The sequence below is a fragment of the Lactuca serriola genome, chromosome 8 (assembly GCF_051521515.1).
Source record: "Lactuca serriola cultivar US96UC23 chromosome 8, Lser_US96UC23_V15, whole genome shotgun sequence".
NCBI classification, from domain to species: domain Eukaryota; kingdom Viridiplantae; phylum Streptophyta; class Magnoliopsida; order Asterales; family Asteraceae; genus Lactuca; species Lactuca serriola.
Genome location: NC_136415.1, coordinates 48427080 through 48439524, shown reverse-complemented (window position 1 = coordinate 48439524; position 12445 = coordinate 48427080).

Sequence of the window (12445 nt, the reverse complement as noted above, 5' to 3'; positions counted from 1 at the left end):
ACCTCACAGAACGGTTTTATGGGATTAAAACTACTTTTCAGGTGTAAAGTAGAAAATATAGGATTTTCTGGAACGTAATCAGTCACTTTAATAAAACTTGTATAACATAAAGGACATTTAGTGGTTAATTCTATAGATCCTTAGTTTATACATCAAAGTTATATATAAATAATATCCGATAGGTAATGGAATGTGTGACTTCCGCCTTACTTCCTGTTCCTTGTTTGGTTGTGGGCTTAAGGTAGATTCACACATTTAACTGTCTGTTCGATATTAGGTTATATATAACTAGTATAAACTAAGTGATTGTAGAAGGAACTATTTTGGTTATCATTTTTATCAAATCAGAAAACATATGATGTTCTGGTGGAACAGGCGAACTTTTCCAAAGAACTAAGAATATAATCTTTATAACAAAAATACTTATGAACTCACTAGCTTAAATGTTGATCATCTCTTTCAAAATAACTTGTATTCTCAGGGAATCCAGTAGACATGTACACTCCCGAAGCTTTTGAGATGAGAGCCTAGTGTCGTGTTGTGTCTTTCGACTTTTACTATATCTACTCTTGATGTCGAATATCTAATTTATGAATACTTATGTAAAAACTTATACATTATTAATGCAATGGTTGTTGTACTTTGATTACTATAGTGCATGTGCTGTGATACTTGACATGATGTCCTCCGACCCCGAACGTTTCCGTCGTTCCGGTTTGGGGGTGTGACAGATTAGTATCGGGTTATTTATAGTGAACTCCGTATATCAGTCATAAAAGATATACAACTATAAACACATTGGGATAAAAACACTCTGACCAAGAATTATACTTTAAAATATAACAATATTTTATAAAAGTATAAGTACAAGTACATGCAGAATATATATATATATATATATATATATATATATATATATATATATATATATATATATATATATATATACCGCAAGGTCTTCCTGCCAAACATTACAAAATGCAAACTATACATATAGACATATGATCTAAACATACAAACATATAAGGTTGCCTTGGAAACCCTCCAAGGTTTTACACAGGGTGCCACGGGAACCCCCACGTGGTCTTAGCCCACTGCCATGGGAACCCCCACATGGTCTTAGCCTGGAAAGCCATGGGAACCCCCACATAGTCTTATGTCCAACTGCCTCGGGAACCCCTCGGGGTCTTCCATGAAAGTATCACAAAGACAACTAGCATACCAAATACTATACAGTCAACTAGCACACTACATATATAACTTTTTGCCATGGGAACCTCCGCATGGTCTTCACATAATACATAGTGTAACAATAGCACATTCACAAAAATTATCACAACTATATATATGGGTCGGCCTTGGAGCCTTAGACCCATTGGTATGGTGAGAAGACTCACCTCTCGAACACTGAACTGATAAGCTGAAGTCAGACATATCCCACACGCTGCTCCTTCTCGACTGCCCATAATCATCAGGTGATTAGCTTGACACAATCCCATAAATACCCTCAGGTCAACACTAGTCAAATTCTATGTCTGTAGTCAAGGTCAACAACCTATATTGACCTTGACTCGCCGAGTATAAGTAGCCACTCGTCGAATTCCCTACTTAACACATCGACTCGTTGAGTCATTAGAGAGACTCGTCGACTTCCTTGGATGTTTACGGCCGTAAAATCCCAACCACACTCTCCTGACCATGAACCCTTGGCAGTAAACCTTTGGTCGTGAACCCTCTCGACTCGCCGAGTCACAAGAACGACTCGACAAGTTCCTACGTATTCGGTCCTTTCCAGTGGGATTCAAGGTCCCAAACTTCGGATCCATATTCTCCTAGTGATAATACCACGTAAAGTTGCCAAATTTACGTTCATACTAAATCTCATAATGCCAAAACCGCATCAACAAGCTTCTTACAAGTCCCAAATGCATGAATAAGAGTTAGGGTGCACCAAGGAGACAACTTTATGACATTTGGGACCTAAGAAGTTCCAAATCTTGAACCATATCCTTTTGATAGGTCCAGATCCAAACTTGGTTCCATTTCCTCAAGAATGGCCATAATCTCCACAAAGAAATCAAAGCTTAAAGTAGTAGATTAATACCTCAGACAGATGCCCAACATGAAATAGGTACTCGATCTAGAGCTCCTCCGTTGATACTTCCTCTTCAAGCTTGAAAACCACCCCAAAATCCCAAAGACAAGCTCCTAAATGCTCTCTCTTCTCTCACAAGAGGTTTGCGGCCGTGAACAACTTCTAGGGTGTAAAATGGAGGCTACTAGGGTTTATAATGATGTTTATATACAGGAAAACCCTAAAATTGGGGTTTTCCTTAAGCATCCCTGACTTGTCGATTCGGCCTTTCGACTCGCCGAGTCTCTTTCGACCAGTGCCCAAAATGCCTCGACCCTACTCGACGAGTTGGACTCCCAACTTGCCGAGTTTGTGCATAACATTTACCCCAAATGGTACTTTCTAACTGATACTCGAAACAGGTGTTACAAAACATTTTCAACGTATTTATAACGAGCTAGATAATGAACATGTGAATATGGATGAAGACATTCTCATACAGGTGGCTTAGGAACTATACCGTTTCGAATCTGATGGTAGAGAGTTTACCCACGGAGATGCATGGAATCTTTTAAAGAATTTCCCTCAGTTTTAATATGCATGTTGGTTAAGTTGTTTGTTTTTTTAGTTACGTTGCTTGTTGTTGTACGTGTGTTTTGTGAGTAGTTAATAAATCTCCCTTACTTTTAATGTATGGTGTTTCCTCAATCGCAATTAAAAGTGAATTAATATAACAGGTCCATAATCAATTCATTAAAACATTAACCCATAACTAGTACATAACATGACATAAAATGCAACGTCGTACATAAATAACTAATACATAATAGGACATAAAATGCAAACGGGTTACATGAATAGAAACTTATTTTAGGGAGGTAACATGACCACCCTTTCATTTGATATTTCCCAGTGCACATGTGAAGGTATAGAATTCACCGACTCAGATCCAAATGCAACTCGATACACGACATCAGTGAACTTATAATCAACCATTTAGTGAATGGCTTCAGACGTACGGGTTCTTAGAGATGCTATAGCGTGGCCACATGGTGTACTGCTTTTTTGCCATTTCCCACAACTACATACCCTACGTTTAAATTGTACTTTGCTGGTGGAAAAATTGTCATCGACTTCAAATGTATCCCCATACAAATGTCTTGCCACCCAATTATAAGACTTGTTGACAAGTTTTTGAACCTTATTCTCAACATAAGGGGTCACCCCACCAGACAACCTCCCTGCAATATTTGTTAATTTTAAAATAATACTACAAGAAAAAACTAAATATAAGTATAAAGTTACCCACCACTTCAGACCGTTCAACATACTTTGATTGTATCGATGTATTGATTAACTTAATTATCGTTGTTATAGGAAACTCACGTGTGGACGTGGATATAATTTGCAACATTTCATGGATATCAATCAATTTAACAATGTAACGTACTTTTGGGAAAAATGCTCGTGTCCATTTTGAAATTTCTATATCATCAAGCCAGAAAATTGGACTCTTAAGCAAGGTGCAGAATGGTGGTTTCCTACAGTCACTTTGCAACCTTTTCCAGACACAAGTAAAAATCATGAACACTATATGCATTGTATGACTTCCAAAACAACGTTTCGACTTCCGTATCATTATGTCCGACAGAATCTCATATTTTTCGAGCTATATCTTTAGGAGAATATCCATGATAGGAATCTGGGTAAACACTCTGAACAACAAAGTCTATTTTATCACATAGGTTGCTTATGAAACCAACCTCTTTATGCTCACCTAAACACTCTTTTAACTTCATCATGAACCATCTTCATGATTCTTCACACTCTAAGGTTACCAAACCAATTGCTAAGAGTAGGGGGTTCATGGTTTCCATCCAAAGCCACTATGAAGTACATTGTTGTCAAATAGTTCCCAAGAAGGGGTAAATAACCCACATATATTGACGGTATCATGCACTTAAGGAAGGTACGAATCTACATAAAAAACAAACATATATTAGTGATAAGTAAAGAATAATCAAGATACATTACCAAGAAATATTAATTAACTCAATAAAACAAATATGTTATACCACGCAACCTAAAGCCACAAAACAAAATTGAAAGCGGTTGGTATCCTTTTTCTTGATGGTTGTGAAGGTATTAGGATTCGTTCTTTGAAGATTATGCAAGAATATTGGTAGCTGAGAAAAGCTTCTTTCAGTGTAAGTACTCATTTTCACAAGCAATGAAAGTGTTTTACAATCATCACACGAATACATATATAATTATATACAAATTGGTGTTTCTCTACACTTCATATTTCATAGTTTAACTTTTTAAATTCGTAGTCAAACCAGTTCATTTCATAGTCAAACATCACTGACCGACAAGACAGGACAAGACAATGTACTTATCTGCAGCTCATAGTTCAACTTTTTAAATTCATAGTTAAACCAGTTCATTTCATAGTCAAACATCACTGACCGACAAGACAAGACAATGTACTTGTATGTAGTTCACAGTTCAACTTTTTGAATTCATAGTCAAACCAGTTCATTTCATAGTCAAACATACTTTTCTATAATAAAATTTCTTCTATAAATGAGTGTAAAGTCACTCCATGAAATTTATCTGTGAAAGTAAGTCATATTTGATAGAATAAATAAGGCGAATGACATATTGTAATTGTGGAGGCGAATGACATATTGTAATTGTGGTGTCGTTGTTATGTTGTAAGTATTGGACTTATTAATAGGTCATTAAATCCAACATTCAATTACATATACAAATATATAATCCAACTACATAGATCCAAGACTCGACCGCCAAAAAAAATTGTCATCCATTGGCGAAACTCTAAAGTTGTGTTCCTTGGGTCAATAAGTTCACGTATTGGTTGGCCTGAAACTAATTGTTCCATAAACATACAAACAAAAACACCGCAATCTCCCAAATAACTACTTTGTTGGGGAATATTTGTTTCGAAAATTAATTGCATATTCAATGGAATCCTTAGGATGTTCCTCCGAGCCCAATACTCAATCTTGTCTAAATAATCTGTCACCCGAGCTTCAAATTTTGTAAAGGTTCCATCAGAGTTGAATTTTTCATAAGCCCCTCTATTGAGACTGTCATAAAGATGGACTTCCATTGATGCCAATCGTAGTTCCCCAAATAACCAGTGATTAGGGGATGAATGAATCGGCATTAGTACCTGTATAAGGTAAAAAAAAATTATGTTTACATATAAGAATACAAAAACATAACCACAATAACGAAAATAAATTTAAAAAATAAAATTCAGTTTACCGTATCGACATCCCACCAAGCAACCTCAAAGTTGGGGTATTTATCAATACCAGACATAAACGCCCTCCAATCGTACCCATCCTCTAGATCATGGCAAACAAAAAAATTTGGAGGCATTATTGTATGTTGGTCGCTATCAAAATGTATCTCCATCAGTAGTCTATACCAAATGGTGATATTCTGCACAAAATTATGATAGTTTTGTTATTAACTAAAAAACAAAAAAACCTTTAAAATAATAAATTAAAAATTATTTTACCGCTGCCTCCAACCATCTGTCGTGTGTATGTCCAAACAAAGCGCTCCAAAATTCTCTATCTAACACCAAATTAAACAAACTATGTTGCATGTTATTTGAATGAAATAAATAATTCTGGATCACAACCTCACCGCCTGCTACATAAGGTTGCAGGCGCAACACGGAGAAATCGTGAACAACAAGAAATGTTGAAGGAGGAACGGGGCTTGTTGATTTGATATCAACCTACTTTTTTTGTCTTCTTTTTTGTTTCGGTGTCGTGTGCAACTAAAACAATATTCAAATGTTTAAATCTCTATCTTTCAAATAATTCACATAAAAATAAAATTATATTATTACGATATAAGCTTTCAAATTAAACGAATATCTCGGTGTAAGGAGGGCACAAATACTTTGATGGATCTCGAGCTATCAGTCTATCGGGTGTAACTTCTTTGTCATCAAAACCATAATCATCATAATAATTTACATTTCCCGTAATTATTAAATCATCTTCCTCCGACGCCTAAATTAATAAGCAATAATCTCTAATTAAAAAATATTTCAATTTACTAAAAAAATAAAATAAATGTAAGTATAACAACATCTTATTCTCTCCTCCAACTCCTACATTAAAATTAACACATTATAGTTATTAACGAAAGACACCTTAAAATTTAATTATTAAAATCGTAGCTGTAATATATATAATAACCATGTTGTCTTCAATATCACCAAAAATATTTTCATTTGTATTATTTTTATTCATCCCTTCATCTTCTACAACCTACATTTTCAACTATAAAATATGAACAAAAAATTTCAAATATGTTAATAAATTATATAAAAAATGTAGCGTGTAAGTAACTGGTTGACCAAATTTTGTTTGGAATACTGCAGACTCCTCAAAATTGATATTATTCCATACATCTTTATTATTCACTTTTTCAACAAACATTTCAGTAGGTTCTCGGTTCATAAACACTTGTTGCTCCAGTGCATGTAGCCGTTTTAACACCTCTTCTAAGTTGGGTTTCCCACTACGCCCACCTTTACCGTGAGAGCGACCACTAGACGACATACTAGACGAAGATTCGGCTTCTCTCCTAAAATGGTCCCGTGATATTTTATTTTTTGGTCGTTGTCCCTCCTAAAAAATTGAACATATTAAAAATACATATAAAAGTATAATAATGAATTTTATTAAAAATAAAAAATTTTATAAACCTGTGTCATTGAAAAAATGTTGTTCACATCAACCCATTTCAAATTTTTTGTGCCACTCTATCGTTTCATCTGAAGCATGTCTCTATTTTTTCTCAATACAAATCCACAGACACGAAAAGCCGGAAGCATCTCATATATCCATATCTACAATTTTTACAATTATATTAATGAAAATTAAAATTAAAATAACTAACATAACAATAAAAACATTTAAATATAAATAATTTTTTATACCATAAATGGAGCCGTAAATCCTAAGACGGAGTATTTTAAAGTTTAACGACGCTCCGACAGTGGTAAATATTTATTTATCTTGTTCCACGTATCTTCAAGGTCCTCACAGGTAAAATCTCATAAATAGCTACCCTAAACAAAACTAACAAAACGAAAAATATTAGTTATAATATACATTAACTTTAATAATATGAAACTTTCAAAGTAAACAAAAAATACATGTTCCAGACATCCAAATTCTCAGCAAAAAAAAAATCAATATTTTGGCACCCGATCATTTATTTATTTTCCCAAAAAACTTTCACACAAAATGTATATCAAACATACTTTAACTGCATCAGCGTCGCCAAATTTTAAGAATTGATGATTTAAAATATAACTTTTCAGATCATCGATTTTCACCAAACTATTTGTATGGTTCGGAAATAGACGTCTACGCAATAAACATCTTTTTTTAGTAGTAACTATTTTTTCTGATACTTTTTCCGATTATTTTAGGATACTCGCCAAAATTCAACCCGGTTATCAAACAAAACTCTTCCGGGTCATATACTATTTTCATATCACCCACTATAAAATATAACCGTTTTATTCCATCTGTAAATAAAACAACGTCCGACCGTATCTGATGAAAAAACATCTTGTGGAACAGCAATCTGTCCCCTTGTAAACGAGGGACGTCCAACAAGTAACCAAATAGTATTTGTCTAAAAATATCACGTCTTACACCATCTTACACCTCAAATACTTCCCACATGTTACAACCCGATCCTTTTAAGTTCACAATAGCTTTAACATTGAAATTATTAGAATCATGTTGCACAAAAAACAACAATATATTAGAAAACTAAACAACTATTTCATTTTCAAATATCTGAATATTAAATGCAATAATAATCCAACATTCAAATTACGAACATAAAAAATGCAAAAACAAACATTTAATCAATAATTTCTATAGTTACGTTGAAAAACAATAAAATATTATAACAACTTTTCAACTTAAACGACAATTATATACAATTTTTCAAGTTATACGACAAATATACAAACGATTTTTAACTTTCAAATTAAAATATATATATATATATATATATATATATATATATATATATATATATATATATATATATATATATATATATATATATATATTCTAACCATACTATAACAATTTTTCAACTTAAACGACAAGTATATATACAAAATTTCAAGTTATACAACAAATATACAAACGACTATTGTAAACATTATTATAACCATTTTTCAAGTTATACGACCACTTATACAACAAGTATATACAATTTTTCAAGTTATATAACAACTATACAAACGAAAAATAACATATTCTAATCATGCTATATCAATTTCTCAACTTAAATCACTAATACAACATAATGTAAACATTATTGTAACAATTTATTTAACTTTGAACTTAAAAAAATAACATATTCTAACCATTTTACTAAATGTACAACTAGCCAATACGCATTCTGTGCTGTCTATACTTGTACATTCGTACAACCACTAACAAAATAATATTAAAACTTTAAAGTTACTAATAAATAATATTAAATCTATCAAATACAACAAAATTACCAATCACAAACAATATAATTTTGTTTTTTTACACTAACTAATATAATAAATAATAAAATAATAAAATATATACTAAATAAATATTAATTAAAACATAAAAAGAGTTAAAATCTAACCATATTTTCGGGATTGATGAAAAAATCGTCCATTTCTTCAAGAAATCGTCACATGGAATCGCCGAGAGAGGGAGTTTTTCTAAATTGAAAAGTGAAAAATCAAGAAAAAAACGGTTTTATAGTGTTTCTTCCGAAAATCACAGGTGGAATAGGGTAAATCGCAGATGGACTATTCCATCTGCGAAGGTACAAGTGCCTAAAGCACAGTTTTATCTTCGCAGATGGAAAGCCAAAATCGCAGATGGGTCATTTCTATGTGCGATTTCAGTGGTTAAAATTGTAATTTTGATTTTTTTTGACTAAATTTATAAGATAATTAGTGTATTTGACTATATTTATAATTATCTCTTTTTAAAATACATTTGCATAAACAACTCTAGGCATAGAAACTTCTTAAAAAGCCAAATGTTGCAAAACAATAATTGTAGCTTTAAGCTTTTTGCAAGATGAAAGGATTAGCACCTTATCTTGTTCTTCGTTTATATGTTTTATTACTATTTTTCTTATATAACCAAAAGAAATACATGAACTAAGAAAAAGTTAATTTGATGAATCTGAAATTATATATATACAGTTTATATCTATCTGAATATGTCAAATTCTATAAAAATAACATTCTATAAAAATAACACCATAGATAGAAGTCGTTTAAATGACATAACCTTGAATCTTGATCTTGATATATTAAAATAAACTGATATATATATATATATATATATATATATATATATATATATATATATATATATATATATATATATATATATTTTTTTTTTTTTTTTGTATATTTTTTTTTTTCAATCAACAAGAATAAATAAATATTTTCAAACATAGCAAGGAATATATGAAAGGATATTTTCGTACCCAGATTGCCCTCGAAAAAAAAAATAGGGAAGACGAGAATATCAAACATCACTTTCCCATATCTTCATGATTATGACGTGGGGACAAGGAGGAGATCTCATTATCGGATAAGTATTTACTGAATTACCCAAACAATTTCTTTGACTTAACTGCCCTCCATTACCTTGTTTTGTTTAAGGTTTAATTATTTCTAGGGGTATATATGGAATTGTACTTTTAACATTTTGTGAAAGCGACCCATTTTATGTTAAATAATGTAAAAGATACAAAATCAAAATATAATGGGAATTTTGGTATATCTACGATCAAAGATATCGTATATAACGTAGGACCATACAAATTGCTGTTTACATTGACCAAATATTTAATAATCATAATTACAATAATAAATATGATTATGTTAAATAAAGGGTTTTTAGATGTAGGTTTTAAAATTGAAGTAACGAGGTATTAATATTTTTATTGATATGCATCGTGTTTACCCTGGTTATTTTAATATGGGCGTGTTTGACCCGAAACGTTTGAGAACATTTGAGAATTTTTAATTTTTAACGTTTGATAAAATATTCCGTTTTAAACAAAAAACCTCGTTTGATACAACAAATGTTTAACATTTAGTTTTAAAAAAACGATTCAAATCTAAAAGCTACATCATGTAGTTTTTAACAAAACGCTACAAGCTACCCGCTACCAGTTCGTTTTGTCAAACACACCCTACGTATGACTTACCTTCGAGGGTGCTCATCGGGTTGACGGATTGGGTAGCCATCACAATGGTCTGTATTGCTTGGAGCCGATAAATAAAGAAGATATCGTTTTGTTGGTAACCCGATTCAATTTCTTTTGGGAAAGAATTAAAAACATTATGGCTCTTGTTTTAGGGCTAAGTTGATTAGATTTCTCTTCCATAAATGTACCGGTAGTCTCCATTCTCAACTGGTATCTAAATCAACCTGTAAGGACATTTGATATCTTCGTAATTCTTCACTAACCAATCCATCATAATCACGATATCAAAGCCATTTATATTAATAGGTATCAAATCTACCAAAAAGTTATGATGTCCAATACTAGAGTGCAATTTTTATCTACTCTGTCAGCTACCAAAATTACATCATTAGTCGTACTAATAGTATAAATGATTTTAGACGTATGAAAGACATGTATTCTAAGAAACAAAGCATAATGATGCGATAAAAAAAGTTGGTTGCTTCATAATCAAATAAAATATGTGTAGGTCGAAAATTCATAAAGAAAATACTAGTCACATCGTCTGAATCATTACAAGCCTCCTCAATGGTAATCTAAAAAGCTTGAGCACATGCCTTGGTCACCTCCTCGTTTTGGTTTAAGCCCATCATTGGTCTTTGTATTGGCGCTTTGTTTTCATCACGTTTAATACAGGGGCATTCATGTTGTCGGTGGCCCAAAACTTCACAACAATAACAAGTATGGTTCTTCTGTGGGCAATTAGTACGAACATGGACCAAGTTACCACAATTGAAACATCTGCTTAGACTTGTCACTTTAGTATTCATCGTCCATAGTAAGTCAAGATTCGCTCGTGTTGGGGCCATGACATGTTGGGGAGGCACGACGGCGTGGCAAGTCAAGATTCGCTCGTGTGTTTCATTTAAGTCGTCACGTTATGGTAGTATAGGCCACGACATGTCAGCTCGCAAGTGAGAAACCATATTTTCCAATTTTTACTGCATATTTAAAGCAATGAGGGGCTACGACTTGCTCACCCTCAACCTCCAGCAGACCTGTGAAACCCTAAATCCCTCTGTCTATCTTTCTGTATGTCTATCTCTCTCTCTCTCTCACACACACACGCACACTCTCTCTATCTTATTTGAACCTTTATTGATGTTCTTGATGTTGTGTTTCTATTCAAAAGTTTGGTTTCACAAATGGTAAAAACGCCAACGGAAGCTTTAAAATTGTTGAATAAAACTAAAACCATTTTAACCCACCAAGGATCTTTTGCAAGACTTAGAATGATAAAAAACAAGCATGGAAAGAAAAGTGTTACAACCTTTGAAGACTTTGATTCTCATGGGAGATTGGAAGTTGCTGAAGTATGGCATAAAACTTCAAGGTAGAGGTTCTCTAGAAATATCCACCAACAATAAATCAACTTGATAAGATGCTAGTCTTCTTCTTGTAATAAAAGAATCTCTTAAGCTCTTAAGGCAAAGAAACTAGTTTGTCTTCAAAGAGAGTATTCAAGTATCATCTTCATCCTTTTGTTCTTAACACTTTAAGAGACAAAAACTAGAGAGAATATGGAGATAGGAAGCACAAATGTAACACCGTAAATTTCAAAAAAAATTTTACATTTTATAAAAGCATAATTCATTTAGTATTCATAAAAACATCAGTGTTTGAAACTCAAATCCATAACATATAAAAATCCCAAGATCTCATAACATAAAAATCCCGTGTGTGTACTGATCAGGCCGACGCCTTCCCGCGGTCATCACTAGTACCTGAAACAAATAACACCAAACACTGTAAGCACAAAGCTTAATGAGTTCCCCAAAATACTACACATAGCACATATTAGCCACTTGAGGCTATAACCCTATGGGTCCGTGGACCCTACTCTGTGAACCCTCTGGTTCTAACTTTGTGAACCTTCCGGTTCCAACTCTATAAACATGCACAACATAAATCACATAGAAATAATGCAGTACAACACATAACATACATATAGCATACAAATACTCTGTCACATAACTCTGATTACCTACTCAAGGTAAAGTATAGTGAGAAGACTCACCTCGCGTATCTCGA